Below are 16,714 nucleotides of genomic sequence, written 5' to 3'. Positions count from 1 at the left end.
TTTTAATTTTAAAAATTGTCAATGAAAACACCCTTATATTTTGAATGAAGAAATGTTTTGATTAATCAATAATAGTCAAACGGGAAAGAAACTCCAACTGTTAGAAATAAAATATTATTGCTTTTTTGTCATAGTAAAATAAGGTTAGTGAAGCGTTAACGATCAGACTTCACTAAAAAGCGTTTAAACAATTATTAATCATGTATTCACTAATTACTGTTATCAAGATTGGACTTCAAAAAAGTTCTAACAGGAACCTGTAACGTCTAGATCCACTCGTCACAGGTGACAAACTGGCTAAGTTTAAGAATATAAAAATTATCAGTTCTTGGTGTAATGGCTGTTGAGACTTGAAAGTTTTAGTTTTAATCAGATGTGTAATTGTTGGGGCACATTGTTGATGAATTAATAACTAAGAAGAAACAACTGCGTATTACTTCTTGATTTTCAGTGATTCTCAATATGGGATTAGATGATAATGAAGAAACATCTGATAATTTTTTGAATGTCTCCATAAAGCATTTCATTATATAAAGAAAGGTAAAGAAAGGTCTTTTGTCTTTATTATCTTATAAAAGCATTTCGGCTGATGTTTCAGCTTAACTGGTTTCCTAACAACATTTGGATAACAAACTGAAATATATATCTTCACAGAATCCTTGAGGGAATTTCCAACTATTATTCAATGTAGAATAAATGGAATGTGGTTAGTAGTGGAATCCAGGAAGTGAGTTTCATCCAATATGGTACTCGTAAGCTGGATGTACCTGAATTCGGTTCCTGCAACTAGTTCCAAATAGGGAGAAACGCGCGTTCTGGATTCCACTAGTAATCACCTCCCATTCATTCTATTCTAACTTATGCTTTAATGGCTATACCGAGGCGATCCGCACAGCATGCTTATATGCCAATCAAGACTGATAAAATTTCGGTCAAAATATCAATAACAGGATGATCCAATTTATTGATTTCTACGTTTTATTTTAGAGATATTTATCTCGTTATTCGATATCATATAAAATATTTTTCAAAGCTGCAAACTATTGAATTCGATCCAGCAGGATTTCATATATATATATATATATATATATATATATATATATGAAGGGGGTTTGTGGAGATTTTAGTGATGTAATAGTTGAATTCATGAGCCAATTACAGCTAAACCATCATGGAAAACTGGAAGCACTGGACGGCCGTTTCATCATAGTGTGGGACTCCTCAACATTGCACATCCACGATCTCACCTCGTGTAATTCGAGCCCAGGGTCTATCGGTCTCGCGAGCGAACTCTTAACTTCTAAACCACTGAGCCGGCCGGCATCCAACGGTGTTAATGTCTAATTTCAACCAATCCGCCAAATTGCGCCACCGTCCACCATTGTCTTCAGTGAGTCACTATCTCGCACCAGACCTGGTTGAAATTCACTGGTCACGGCTTCTCATTAGAACTCCGGAAAACACCTCTCGAAGCCAGTTACTAGTGAGATAGTAGCACTGAATACAATGGTGGACGGTGGCTCAATTTCGTGGATTGGTTGAAGTTAGGGACTATATATGTATATTTGAATTGTTCTCATTTTACCAACTGGAAGTACATGATATATTTTATTTAGATAGCTGTGAACTAGATCATGAATTATATTGAACAGTTAAAGATTAATGGTATAATATATATTTTAAATAGAAGTCCTTGAATAATGTTACTTGTCATTTGGGTTCATCTACCAAATATAAAATGATTATTGACCATCAAATATAATTGTTTAAGTAATATGTATTACATTAGTGAAATTATTTCTTTCTTGTTATGTAAAAAATCATAATATTGACACATGAAACATACATATTCTCTTTGTCTCTCTCTCTGTTACATACTTATACACTTTTGTAGATAACAATAGTTGTTAACATGATTTATGTGAACAAGAAGATTATTCAAGACAGAAGATATATTTCATATCATAATAATCACTAACATCATCATATAATTAATCTACAATTGATGTTTGAAATATATGCTAGATGTAATTGTGTCAGTATTTCTTTTCAGTAGCTCAGATTAACACTATTACACAGTATATTTATGAATTCCACAAGAAAAATCTCAAAGAATTAACAAATAGAATGAAATCGGTGAAAGTTAACACGAGTATATGTTTGTATGTTTAGTTGCTAACTTGTGAAGTCAGTATTGGACTTTTTCACACTCACCAGGATACAATGACAGATACCATAGCGTTGATTACATGAATTCTGTTCAGTAGTATTCATTTTCTTCTTCATGCTTTTTTCATTTTTTTTTGTCTTGAAATCGTACACTTACCATACAGCTTGAAGTGTTTTACTAGCAAGAACGTGGTGGTAGGGTATAAAAGGAAATTTCACTTATCTAATAGATAATGTATGTGTGTGTGCACACTTGAGTGTAAACTAGATGGTGGGATAGTGAAGACCAACTCTCATAGTGATGGTAAAGATAATAATGAGAAGAAAAGTAAAATACGAGCATTTCTAGATCGTTTACATATTTCATGTCTGTTGACTTTAATGTCCCTTTTTACTACTACTGATGATTATTATGATAGTATTGCTAATAAGAATAATATATGGAATGGCGCCAATTTAGACAGACGTACAAATCAAGTAGATAATTTTTGTCACTTCTGCATGTATTTAAATATGAAAGCAATGATATGTATGTATGCATTCGTGCATATGTGTATGTATGTTTGCACAAGCCTAGTTACTTAGCTATCTATTTATTCGTAAATTCATAAATCTAGTTAGTCATAGAAGTAGTTATAAGTCAAGCATGTTAAATAAAGTGAAAATAACGTTAAAAAAACTGTTAAAAACGACGCGAGTTAGGAAAAAAGGCATGGTTGAAACAAGCTGTAACAAGTAACTTAGTAATTAAATGTAAAAAAAACATTTGTACACAATAGCCAAAACCCCAGGTAGTAGCAGTTATGTAGAAGTGTAATTGATAGGCAAAGTTATGGCAATAAACCTTATTTCTTTCTCAGCTTTCTTTTAAACCATTTATCAAATCACTAATAATCGGTTAAATGTTTTAACAACACGCTTACAAGACAAGTTTTACTTGTAATATATGTGTAAAAGAATCACCAAAAAAAATTTGAAAAAATAAGCGACATCTAACAATAACAATGATAATAACAGAAAACCAAAGACAGAAATAGTGTGACTTGTCAAGACATTTATGTACACGTCGTATTTTCTTTTTCTTTCTAAAAAAGGCGCCAACATTTGTAGATTACTTGTCAAGACCAATTAACGCTAAAATATAAGTGATAAGTTTTTTGCCTACATATACCCAATAATCATAAATAAAACTGTGAAACTAAGGACGAACAAAAACTTGACGTAAAGGTTTCTTATTTGCACAATTATTTATTTATTAGAACGAAAAAAAAGAAATGAGGAAAATCTTTTCAATCTATATTTCAATAATAAGCATTTTCTTATAAATTGAAGTGGAAAACAGTAGACGATAGTCCAGTTTTCATTAGATGGCCTATTCATTCTATTTGCCATAAGTGATATACATATATATGTCGACAGACATAAACAGATTGTGACACCGATCATAATTTGAATTGCTGGTAACAGAAGACTAAGAAGATCGAGTTGAAGAGAATAGAAAGAATTTGTGAACTGGAAGTATCTTACAAAGTGTGAATGACAAAAGACGGAAGTGTGCAAACGAGGCATTCAGTATATGGTTCTCACACTTTACCAAGACATTCTGTAATTTGTATTAAAATAGCTTGGTTGTCCCCGTTTGCGTTCTTGTTCATAATATATATATACCTATTGATTTGCAATTCGAGAGTTAGGTTGACAGATTATTTATTATGGTATATTTCAAGTTACATTCGTGAGTATATCCCAGAATGATTTATTCAATAGGAATTTAGAACAGTTACGTTAATTATTATGTACAATTTTATGTACAATTATAAATCGGAATGAACATTTCTAATGGAATAGTTCATTTTAAGATAAATACATTCAAGTGATATGAGCTCAGTGAGAAATTATAAGAGAATGTGAATGTTTTTTAAGTTTTTCATGTTAATAAAATTAATGATAATAATATTAATAATACTTATATGAAGATACGTAAATAAAAGTAGTATTTGAATGAGATAAATGTAAGTTATGAAAATACGAAGAAAGTTATTAGATGGTGGTTGGAGGTAGTCAACAGAAAACCCTGGACCCAGGTTTCGTGCTACTTGGCACTCGTTCTGTTGATTACCTCCAACCACCATCTAATCTCAACATAATGCACGCAATTTCGAGTCACCTAGACTAGTGGCCACATTGCAACTTGATCGATAGGACTTGACACACATGACATTGATCACCACTCAGTGATCAATCAATTGTGAAGGTTATCTTTAGGTTAGGTGATTAATAACTTATTGAATCCAAAGTTAATGTAAAAGAAATGATTGAACATTTTTCTTTTTACACAAAGCTCCCACTTTTTGTTATTTTCTACGTGTATTGCTTCTATCGTTTTAAGAACTGTGAACCTGATAGATCATGGTAGATAATTATTAACCATATTAAGTACTGAAAAGTGACTGACCTTTCTACCGGGTACATGATCAGTTTTAGTGAAGTGGGCTAGAATTATGTTGTTAATAGTTTTAACTATATGTATTATTATCAGTGCTGAAATGTATATTCACGAGGATGAAAACGTAAACTTTCTGAGCACCAAATGATGTAACTTACTTCAGAGGAGGAGAAATGATGAATGAAAAGGAAGACAGTCTAGGTAACTAGTTTTTAATCTTCTTTTTACCATCAAACGAGTGAAAATTACAGTTCTTAATTTTCCTGTATTAAAAATTTTCTGAAATGCTCTGCGTAATCTCTAGAGTGATGTTTCACTGGCTACATCACCTCAAATTTTAAGATGTATTTCTGTCATAACAACTTTATTAATAATTCTAAATGTATTTGGTATACTTGTAAGAGACATATTTAACTTAAATTTAGCTATTCCTTTTAGAGCATACATTTGAACTTGTGAATGTAGAGCCCGATAAAAATTTGACAAACATATTCTTTATTCATACATATGACAGGAATTTTCGAATATTAAAATTTTTATATCATTACTGAACAGTTGGAATTATCCTAGTGTTGATGATCTTTTCTGAATTCTGATTAATCCTCGTCAGTTTATTTACTTCCTGCGAGAATATCTTCTATATAACCATTTTTGTCATAGGTTTTATAGAACAGTTGGATTTCGGATAGCAGTTGAATCCAGGACACGTTTCAGTCCTATTTGGGATTCTTCATTTGTTTGTATCTAAATCCAAAATGAGTTGGGCATTCGAAGCGAAAGACAGTCGATTGTAGTATTTGTATGAACAGTTGCACTGGTTGAACGTATATCCAGATAATGAGTCCTTAATAGGACGAAACGAGAGTTCCAGATCCCATTACTGGCTACAATCTCTCTGTATAAACTCTTTTTTATAATCAATAAAAATATAATGTTGAATATTTTGGTTGATTATCAAACAACTTAAATCCCAGAATACTCTAATCATTGAATAGTTATTTTGACATAATGTCTAACTTGAACGATATAAAAGGTTAAATGAAAATCAAATAAATAAACACCATTATTACTACTCTATTTACCCCAACAACAACTGAAATAAAAGCGCCAGTAATTGAGAAGAGAATTGACACAACAATAAACAAGCATGCATCACTTAATTTTCGCCTCTCTCCCATCCCTCCAACAAAAACCAACAAGAACAAACAGAAGTTAATTATTAATAGTATTTAAAAGGCAGCTGTTTACAATGTGTAAGTAAATGTTAAAATGAATGAAATCAAACAACTGTTGAATGCTTTCTACCACAAACATGAGTATTTAGTTAATATATATTTAAAAATAGAATGTTTCTTCCTAATCTCATTTTCTCTTAAATGGTGCCAGTAACTAGCGTCCATGACATATGATTAACGATTTGACATTATATCTCTGTGGTGTTAAAATAAATTGTTTACAATTTTATTTCATTTATTTAGAATGAATTATTATTTTTTTGGTGGGACACAACTCACCATTTAAAATAAATATTTCTACCATGAACTAACATCTTGACTGAAAAATTCATGAGTCGATCTAAGCTAGACCACCAGTTGAAACCTGGAAACACTAGACGGTCATTTTGTCCAAATATAGGATTCCTGAGCAGTGCGCATCCATGATCTTGCACGCGTGATTATAATCTTTACAAACCTCCATTTTGACTGAAGAATTATGGAAAAATCAGACACGTGAGCGATTTCCATTCGGTCAAAATTACTCCGAAATTAATAGTCGACTTATGTTTATTAAGTAATTAGTTTTGAAGTAAATTCTTCGAAATTTTTTGATTGGTAGAGTGGAAATGATACATAACTCTTAACATAAATCATGTCCGTAAGTGTATATATACAACAATCCACCTACAACAATGAATAATAGTAGTAAATGATTGAAAAGAAGAAAACTGGTTTTGCTAAATTTTCAGTTTAATGATTCGATGTTATTTAACTAAATGTGAAATACAAAGATTGTCAGGATATACTGAGGTGGTATCCTGAACTGGAACAATAGTTCTCCATATTAAAAAATATATAAGTATACTTCAATAATACAATGAAGTTTGTCGGTTTACAGGTTTAAAAATAGATCATTTTGCACAAATTAGGTGACAGACTATGATATTGTGAAATGTCAAACACAAATTTATGTGTAACACATCTAGTCTTTCTAAAAACTGATATACTTAGATACCAAGAATGGTTTGTTGAAAAGTTTCAATTTATAATAAATCTTGTTTTTCATTAAAGTATTTTCACATTATTACCTTTTTCAAACACATTTAAACCGTGTAAAATTGATGGTTATATTCACTACTTTGCTATAAGTTAAAGGAACAGATCAGCGATTTGATTTAATTATGGTGTAAAAAAATCAATAAATGGTATTTATTTCAATGTAATTAGTACACATTATCACTAAATCATTTTGTTCGTTGTTTTAATAATGCAAAACTCAGATACTGAACATATACACACTTTGATTGTAAGATTTGAATCTATAGACAGTGAAATTCAAGGTAAATAGGTTATACTTTGGTTAATTGAAGATTTGGATAGTAGTTAATTGACAATTAGTGTCTTTAAAAAAACTCAGTCAATGAACTACATTGCTTAATCATTACTTCGGATTGTTGATAATTGTTCTTCCCCATTTTTAATTTGTTTAATAATATATGTTACACTTTGGATGTAGCTATGTTGCATTGAAACTTCACACGGAGCCCCACTAGCCTGTACTTCCGGTCCCAAACTCTGATTAGTGAGGAGGATTGGGTATAGAATTAGGAACTATAACCCGTAAAATAAACGCTGATACAGAATCGCTAAACAGAGAATACCAGATAAACTTTGCTGTGGGAGTTGAAAGTTCTTCATACAAAAGTAATATAACGCCTTATGGTTCTTCGGAAGCCAAGAAACCAATGTCTCTTTTCTGATAGCCAGGAAAACAATTTATTTAGGTACATGAAATGTCTGAGCAATATGGGAGATTTAGGGAATTGTTCATACGACAGAGGCGTTGAGATGATACAAACTGGCCATGCTTGGAATAGGGAAAACCCAACAGATACAGTTTAAACAGAAAAGAATAATACCAAGAGGACCGTTGTTGTATTATGGTAATGAAGAAGAAAATCCCCTCGACACACAAGGAGTTACGCTAGTTCTCACCAAAGAACCTTTAAAAATGCTTATATGATGTGAAATTTAAATCCAGAGTCGTCATAAAATCTTTGAGAACGAAGAATCAAAGAATTACAATGAATCTTGTCCGGTGCTATGCACCCATTAATAATAGCAGTGAAGATGATAAAGATCAAATTGATGAGATGTTTTAGCTTACCCTAAAAAACTGACCATGAAAAGATCTAACCATCCTAATGGGGTACCTAAAAGTCAGGATAGAGGATGAACAACACCAGGAATAAACACATCACAGGGTGACTAGAATTGAGAGAAAAGAACTGAAATGGTGGGAGACTAATATATCTGTCTTCCTTTAGGTATATGGTTATAGATAGTAACATTTTCCCTCTCAGACGTATGCAAAAGGTTATATAGGTCTCATAGGACCACATTAAAGAAAACCAGATGGATAACATTTGCATAAACGACAGGTTCAGAAGGTCAATGGGAGAATTAAGAAAAAAGAAAGGGGCTGGTATAGCTTTAGATTACAACCTGTTGATAACCAAAATAGAAGTGAGGCTAAAGAAGCAATGAAAAATTAGATAACCAGCACTACAAAAAGTATGATACAGTCTTCCTTCAAGATGACTACAAACTCAGTGAGTTTAAGATAGTTCTCAGAAACGAGTTCCAAGCCTTAAAAGATTCATTATAGGAGGAGGAAATCACTTTGGTGAATAACTAGAAAAAGTTTAAGATGCAATAACTCTCCCACACCAGAATATGCTAAGCCCCCTGAATCACAAGGATAAAGAATGAGTCCTTGCAGACATACTGGCACGATTCAAAAAACCAATGACAGGAAAATAGCAGTCAACAATAACCGAAGGAAAGAAGAAGCTCGAGCAAATACCCTATATACAGAAGCAAACAAACAAGTGAAGAAGAGAATTCGAGTTGACAAGTGGGAATATGTAGAAGACCTAAAAACCTCAGCAGAAAAACTGATATAAGACAACTATATTATATAACCGAGAGACTAGCGCAGAAATGAAGTAAACAAGAGGGACCAATAAGGGACGAAGAAGGGGTACCAAACATTGAGGATCAGGGTAGTGGAATAAGTGGGTCGAACACCTTGAAGAGCTCTTGAACAGATCAGCGCCACCAAACTCAGTGGACGTAGAAGCAGCAAGCACAGACCTTCTAATAGACGTTAACTCACTATCCGTCGAAGAAATCGGGATAACCACTGCACAAATCAAGAAAAATCGATTGAATGGGACTTATCACTTCACAACAGCTTTCTTGACCATGAAAAGGAATTCGCTAGAGTGGATAAGGGAACCTTGAAGAATATTCTATATTATGAATTAACTGAAATGATTGTCACCATCCTACGGAACTCTTACAATGGACTGAGCTTAAAAGTCATACACAGAAGCCAGCTCTTAAGTGCTCTGCTAGTGAGGACTGGTGCCATGCATAACTGTTCACTCAACAGCTTAACAACTTAGACCCTTTATCCCATACACAGCAACAAATGGAGACAATGACTGACAGTCTAGCAGTGGCTTCCACAGCATTAAGCTTCACCATTCACGAAAGAAGGATCAGAATCCTAAAATACAACACATTGAGCACCGACCAAACCATAATTGATGTCGAATTTCTGAAAGAAGGGGGAACCATTATGTGCCTTAGTCGAATCATTGGATAAGTAGGAGGAATGTCATAAAGTTATGAAGGCATGAATTGAGAAATTAAAGGTAACATTCTTACAACTGGAGAATATTCGAAACTCCTAAAAATCGTCAGAATTTTCAATACCAACCTTAAAAGTGCTGTTGTGTTACACTGAAACTTGGATAACTAAAACAATCATCACTGAAAAAGTACAGGTATTCATTAACGATTGTCTGAGCAAGATACTCCAAATCTCTTGGCCGAAGATTATCAGTAACAACCTACTCAGATAGAGAAAACACCAGACGCTAATTAAAGAAAAACTTCGGAAAACATAAAGGAGGTGGATAGGACACATCAAACCGTCAAACCGGATCACAAGACGAACCTTAACTTAGATTCCTGCAGGATCTAGGAAAAGAGGCAAACTAAGGAATATATGATTCCAGCAGTTGGAGGTAGACATCAGAAGAATAAATGGCACTTGGTGACAACTGGGAAGGAGAACCCAATACAGAAATATTCGAAGATCACTGGTGAGCGACCTATGCTCTATGAGGAGTGTCAGGTTTAAGTAAGTAAATGAGTATTCTGTATGAAGTATTAACTTAAGGCATAACAGTTGTTCAATACTTTCTGGTAGATTATTTCATCTTTTGAAACCATAAATAATCTATAAACAACATAAATGTCTTCACAAAACACCTTAGAAAAAATTAGATCTTCATTAGTGACTGCCCTCTAGCTACCGAAGATAATAACTGGTAAACCATGATTGTCAGACACCAATATTAGGTGGTAAGCCAGTAACTAACCAGTGATGTTTTTCAACAACCATCCCATATACAAAACTGGCTGAAGTTAATATTGAGAGCTAACGAAATCTAGCTCTGGATTTCAAATATGTCATGCTAGTAAATGGACTCCAAAGTTTTGAATTCGATCTCTTTTTAGGGGTTGTGTTTGTGTATTGTAAATAAATTTCAAGCTAGTATGAAACAGTTGTCTGATACTTCTTGATTTTCAGTTTTTCTCCACCTCATAACAGTCCAAATGATTATTCGTAATTTATTCAGATTATCTTCAACGAAACGATAAATTTAGACGTAAGTAGTGAGATATTGAACATTGGACTTGGGTAAAACACGTTATATTTGAAAGTAGCAATTCTTTTTCTACCTAAGTTTTATAGCTGACAAGTTATAAATTCTATCAATTCCTTATATTGGAGGGGTACATTAATGACTAGTTTTATTTGTAGATTGTGTAAGTCACAGGTTGACCTCAATTGTACTAACAAGTGAAACGATGAAACTTTAGATAGTTTTTTCATCCTATGACAAGACTCCTTACTTTAACATTAAAATGACAAGAAAATAAATGATTAAATAAACTCATGAATGAACAAAAAACTGACTTTTCATCCATACCTAAGGACCTTATTACCTCCATTGCAATCTTCATTACGTCGTGATACACGCATACATCTCAAATCACCTCCGTATTTATAAGTATGTCAATATATATAACAATAATTTTAAAATACTATAATTTGTAAACAGCTGATGAGGACCTAACAAGATGAAATGAATCCAAATTATTCTGCATTAGTTTTTATTTTTACTCTCTTTTTAAAAAACAACTGACTCTTTATTTAATCTATTTCTGCTCTTTCTTCGTTCTCGGAAACTTTGATCGTTTCAAACCATTTTCTGGATAAATCGACAGTGATTTAGTTGTAGGTTATGGTGAATGAATTTGATATTGTGGTGTGTGCTACTTATATTGACATAAGTAGTATATAACGCGAGTCAGGAATATAATGTCTGGCAGCAGAAGATCGAGAAGGAAAGAATAGGAACAGAAAGCGAATGGTGTGGAAATGAAGAAACAGTGAAGTATGAGACAAGTGATTGACAATTGCAAAGAAACAATCAAATTAAAGACAATTAATTGAAGTATTTACTGTATGGTTCTCAGATTTTAGTAGGATGTTTTGTAATTTTGTGTTCAAATACATTCGATTGTCCCCACTCCTGTTCTTGTTCACTAAAATATTACTGAATAAATTCACAATAAAATGTAGCAAATGAAGAAAAAACTAATCTACATACAAATTATTGGTAACAAAGAAAATATCTAGTCACAAATTATGATTTGAACGATAGAATTCTCCTTGCTTTTCTTTTTTAACCTTTTCTTCTCCCGCTTTTTCGTTTACATGATCCTACTCCTTTATTATTTCTTATATTAATTTCTTTCTCTTGTCATATAATTTGTGTAATTTATTTTATTAAACATAAACATAAAAAGAGACAATAATGTTTTTATGGCGTATCTGTATGATTGGTCACATAGTTCTGTGCTGTAAAGACATAATGAGCCTGTGAACAAGAAACAGAAGGACAAGGAAAAACAAATACGTGAAGGGAGACAGACAACTAAAAGAGTACATGTGTACTTGTTTGGTGATAGGTGGTGGTCGTAGTAGTAGTCTTAGTGTGATAATGAAAATACAGTATTTCCTAATTGTTTTCTTTCTTTCAAAATGAACAGTAGTATTAATGATAGCAACAGAGACGGCAACTGTAGTACATAACACTCATAATCTGTCACTAGACAAGCGAATATGGCGACAGAATATCGAATTGAGAAGATCAATAAAATATGCACAAATTGTCTTCTTATTTTTCCCTTTGAAAAAATTGTTGTTTTCTGAAACCATAATCCGATGAAATAAATTATACGATATACATACTTAATCTGTGTGTATGTGTTAACTGTATTTAAAGTGCAGTTATCAAATATATTATCTTTCTAACTAAATGTTTCTCTTTCCTCTATGATTATATCATTAATTTTAGTAAATATTTAGTGAACGAAATGAAATGCTACAGCTTTTATTTTATACGAATTCTTCTATTCCTATCAGATTAAACTATTTCATTAGTAAAACTATGTAGCGGAGTTAACAAAGAGAATTATTCACTAAAGTGATTTTGTTAAGATTTTGTACAATTTAAAAGTAACTTTTATCATAAACTAACGAACTATGAAAAAGCGAATGAAAATAAGCTAGGACTAATCAATTATTGGATTGTAGTTTGAGATTTTATCACGGTGAATGTATATGAATGCATACGTGATCGAGGCTCAAACGTTTAGCCCAGAGAATATATTAAATAAAGTAATTTAAGTACATACGTTATAAGTAAATTCATGAGTCGATCTTAGCTAGACCATCATTGGAAGCCTGGAAGCATTAGATGGCCGTCTCGTTCTAGTATGGGACTCTCCAGATGTGCGTATCCACGACCCTACACATGAAACTCAAAATCATGACTTGATCTCACGCACAAACACTCAACCTCTAGACCACTGAGCCTGTATCCAACAGTGTTAATGTTTAACTTCAATCAACCCATGATATTGCGCGACCGAATTTAAGAAGAATCCTCGAAGTTCCAGTGAGAAGTCATGGCCAGTGGAGTTCAAATAAATTATAGACGAGATTATTATCACCAATGAAATCAGATAGTAACAGCGCTACATCATGAATTAACTGAAATGAGCAACTTGAATCAGTGAGCTCTAACATAGCTTGCCTCTAGCTCTGAAAGCGCAAGTTTGAAATATGACAGTGATATTCATGCACTTTTAAAAGAGTTCTATAATGTAACAAATAATTGATTCTGATCTTGTGTGATTGTTCAGTTCAAGTCAGAAGATGATGTGTACATTTTTGCATATATAACACATCAATAGTTAATACAGTCTTTCTACAATTAAAATCAAACACAAAAAACTATTCTATACAACTTGGTTTTCAATGTTTCTTCACCTATTATTATTTCTATAGAGAATATTGTCTTTAACTTAGGTTGATATCCATAAATCAAATATTAGTGAGACACTTAACATGTTAATGACGGTAAACGATATGTTATCCCAGTAGAATATAATACCTAATTGTAAACAAATATCATCTTTATATTTACTCATTTTTAGATAGTTCTCTTACTTTCAATACCATTAAAAAAGAGACATTTTTTATGAAGAAAACCAACATTTCATCAATCACTTTCATACTGAATAACCTTTTTTTTGTTTTACATAAACAAATGATTTAAATGTTTTCTCTGGGTGTGGTTGATAGTATTAACCATAACAACATTTAAACATCTGGTAAATAAATATTCGGCATAAATTAATTTCACCACTAAGTTACTTTCCCTTTTATTGTATCTTTATTTCGTTTTTCTTCCTTCTATAAGAGTAAAATAGAATTATTGCGTTTATTAGTGGTACTGAAATTAGAATAGAGAAAAAAATGGAATATAAGAGGAATATGTTGATTTTAGTCTTTTTTTTTCAAAAAAAAATAATAAAAGTAAAACAAAAGTTACCCTTTTTATTCTCAATTTTTTTATGGCTACTATTTGAGTTTTTTCTGAAAAAAATTTTAAACTTTGATGTTCACTTTCCTGATTATTTACTAATGAACAGATGGTTATTTATATATTGTACATGTTAAACAGATGACCGATATTATAAGGATAGATAAGAGTCAAACACTAGACATTTATATATATATACAATTAGATTAATACAAAGTATATAGATATGTTGATGAGAAAAAATACGCCAATTTCTCTAATATAGACTCAAATTATTCGTCTATAAAAACTTTCACTAAACTATTTTATTGTTAACTAATCATTATTGTGCATCATTATGATCATTTGTAAAAAGTTATAGATTGTTATCTATTCATTCATTCAATTTCTATACATGTAAATGAGTAGACAAATAAATAGACTGTAAATTATTCAATATACACATAACCATATATATTCCATATCTATAGAAATGGTCATTTCAAATAAAATTTACTAAGAAACATAAAGATAATATACTATTTTTGTGTTTCATATAAGCGATAATAAATGGCGGCAAAGTCATCAGAAATCAGCATAATTGAATAATTAGCCAAATGTACCGTATAGAAAGAAAGAAAGAAAAAAAATAGAAGAACGACAGCTTTGTTGATAAGTTTCCAGAAAAATGTCTCCAATTTTCTATTTCTTTGTTAATAATAACAATAATAAAGTGAAAATTGGAATTTGTAGGTCAGTTTATTCAAGTAAATAAAGAATTGATTATTTAATCTATTTTAATAACCTTCGTTTGATTACTTGAAATGTTTTTTTTGTTTTTGACTATTAAAGTTTATTCAATCAATTTCTATATGAAAGATGGAATTGGTTCAATTAATTAGATCGTGATCTCTTTTAATTTTTGGATGTTAACAATCTTACTGAGGTATATCTAATAACAACTTCTCCATAATTAATACCTAATGAATTGGATATTTTTGACTAGAAGATTGTCACAGTTGACTGATCACTGGGTTAGATAGTGGTTGGATGTAGTCGACAGGAAACCCGGGTCCAGGGAGCACCAGTTCCCTCAAGATTACAGGTACACTTTGCTGACGAGTGCCAAGTAGCACGAAACCCGGATCCAGGGTTTTCCGTCGACTGCCTCCAACCACCATCTAACTAGAAGATTGTATATTGTATTTGTTTGTAAGATATTTAATTATAGTAATAAGTTATTTTCATACAATATAGTGAAGTTTAGGGGATTAACAGACAATAACTATAATAATCTAAGATCTTTTAGAGTATAAACTATTTTTGAAGTTGAACTGTGTTTTTTGACTCAATATGCACATTAGTTAGACTTGAAACTACGCTATTAATTCTGTGAAAATGCCATCCTATTGTTAGGTCACTCTAGGAACAATCTGATTTCAATAAAGATTGACGAGTAGAACTTAACTAATTAGATTGAATATCATTTTTAGATTCGAATGTCAGTGCTTTTTTATGGTTTTATCGAGTTTTATCGCTTGCCAGATGTTCTTTGTATATAGTAATCAACAGATTATTCATTCTAAGCCAAGAAGATTACTAGCTCTATTTTCTTAGTGGACATTACCGATAATGAAAAATTTCCATTGGAGTAAGTTATGTACACACAAATAACAAAAAAGATTTTAATACTAATCGATACTATCGTTTAAGATTAAAATATTCTCTTCAATGAGATAATACTACTAACAATTGTCATCAGTATGCTTTCAAAACAACTTTTTCATTCAATAAAATAATGTAATATTAAACCAGAAATATTGACTCATTTGATTCGGATAAGTTGAATATTCGAACATCAAGAAGTAATTAAAAACTTTTCTTTAAGAAAATCAACAGATATTCAAATTATAATTTTCTTTCAATTTTGTAACAATGTTCTTGGGGTTTTCAATAATTTTCTACCACATTACTCTTCACATAACAACTCTGAATTTTTCTTTCTTTTAAAACAAATCAACCATCTTAGTTCAGATATTACTACTTCGAATAGTAGGGTGTCGTCTTGTTTATTTGTTCGGCTTCCAATTGAAAAGGAAATTAGGAAGGAGGCGGATAAGACATACCTTACAGAAATCACCAAACTGCATCACGACACAATCGCTAAATTGGAATCCTGAAAGGGAGAGAAAAAGAGAAAGATGAAAGAATACACTGCATTGAGAATTGGAAGCAACTAGAAAGAATTGGAAAAGATTGCCTAGAACAAATTTTGATCGATAATTCTGGTGGATGGTCTATGCTTCTCCAAGAGGAGTAACAGCTATAAGTAAGTATCTGTAGTTTTTTTTCTTAGATGGAATTCTGAACAGAATTGAAATAAAAAAGTTTAGAAGAAAGGACACAAATCTTGAATATTTCAAACTTAAAATGATTATTTTCTCACATTATAAACATCACTAATAAGATCAGAAATGAAAATGAGTAAATGAACAAATGAATTGTTGAATGAAATAAAGAATGGAAAAAAGAAAGAAAAGGATATGAATGAGAAATAAACAAAACAAGAGTAAATTTATCCTGTTATAATTCTTAATAAAGTAAATGAAATCATTGCGTGTAGACTAAATTTCATTATGACTTTTTTCATACATTATATATGTGAATTATTTCTTTTTTCTTTTTTTTTAAAAAAAAAGGGGGGTAGTCATAAGGATTTTCCCAACACCTGTTTTATTCCGTATTAAGATTCACAGTGATATATGTGCATAAACTTAATGGGGAACTTGTGAAAACACGGAGAGAGAGAAAGGAGTTGTTTTCATTATTATTATTACTATCATCATCACTATTTTGTGATTTGTTGC

This window comes from Schistosoma haematobium, chromosome 4, assembly GCF_000699445.3.
Source record: "Schistosoma haematobium chromosome 4, whole genome shotgun sequence".
NCBI lineage: Eukaryota > Metazoa > Platyhelminthes > Trematoda > Strigeidida > Schistosomatidae > Schistosoma > Schistosoma haematobium.
The sequence above is the reverse complement of the archived record's forward strand: the minus strand, read 5'-3'. Positions refer to the sequence as shown.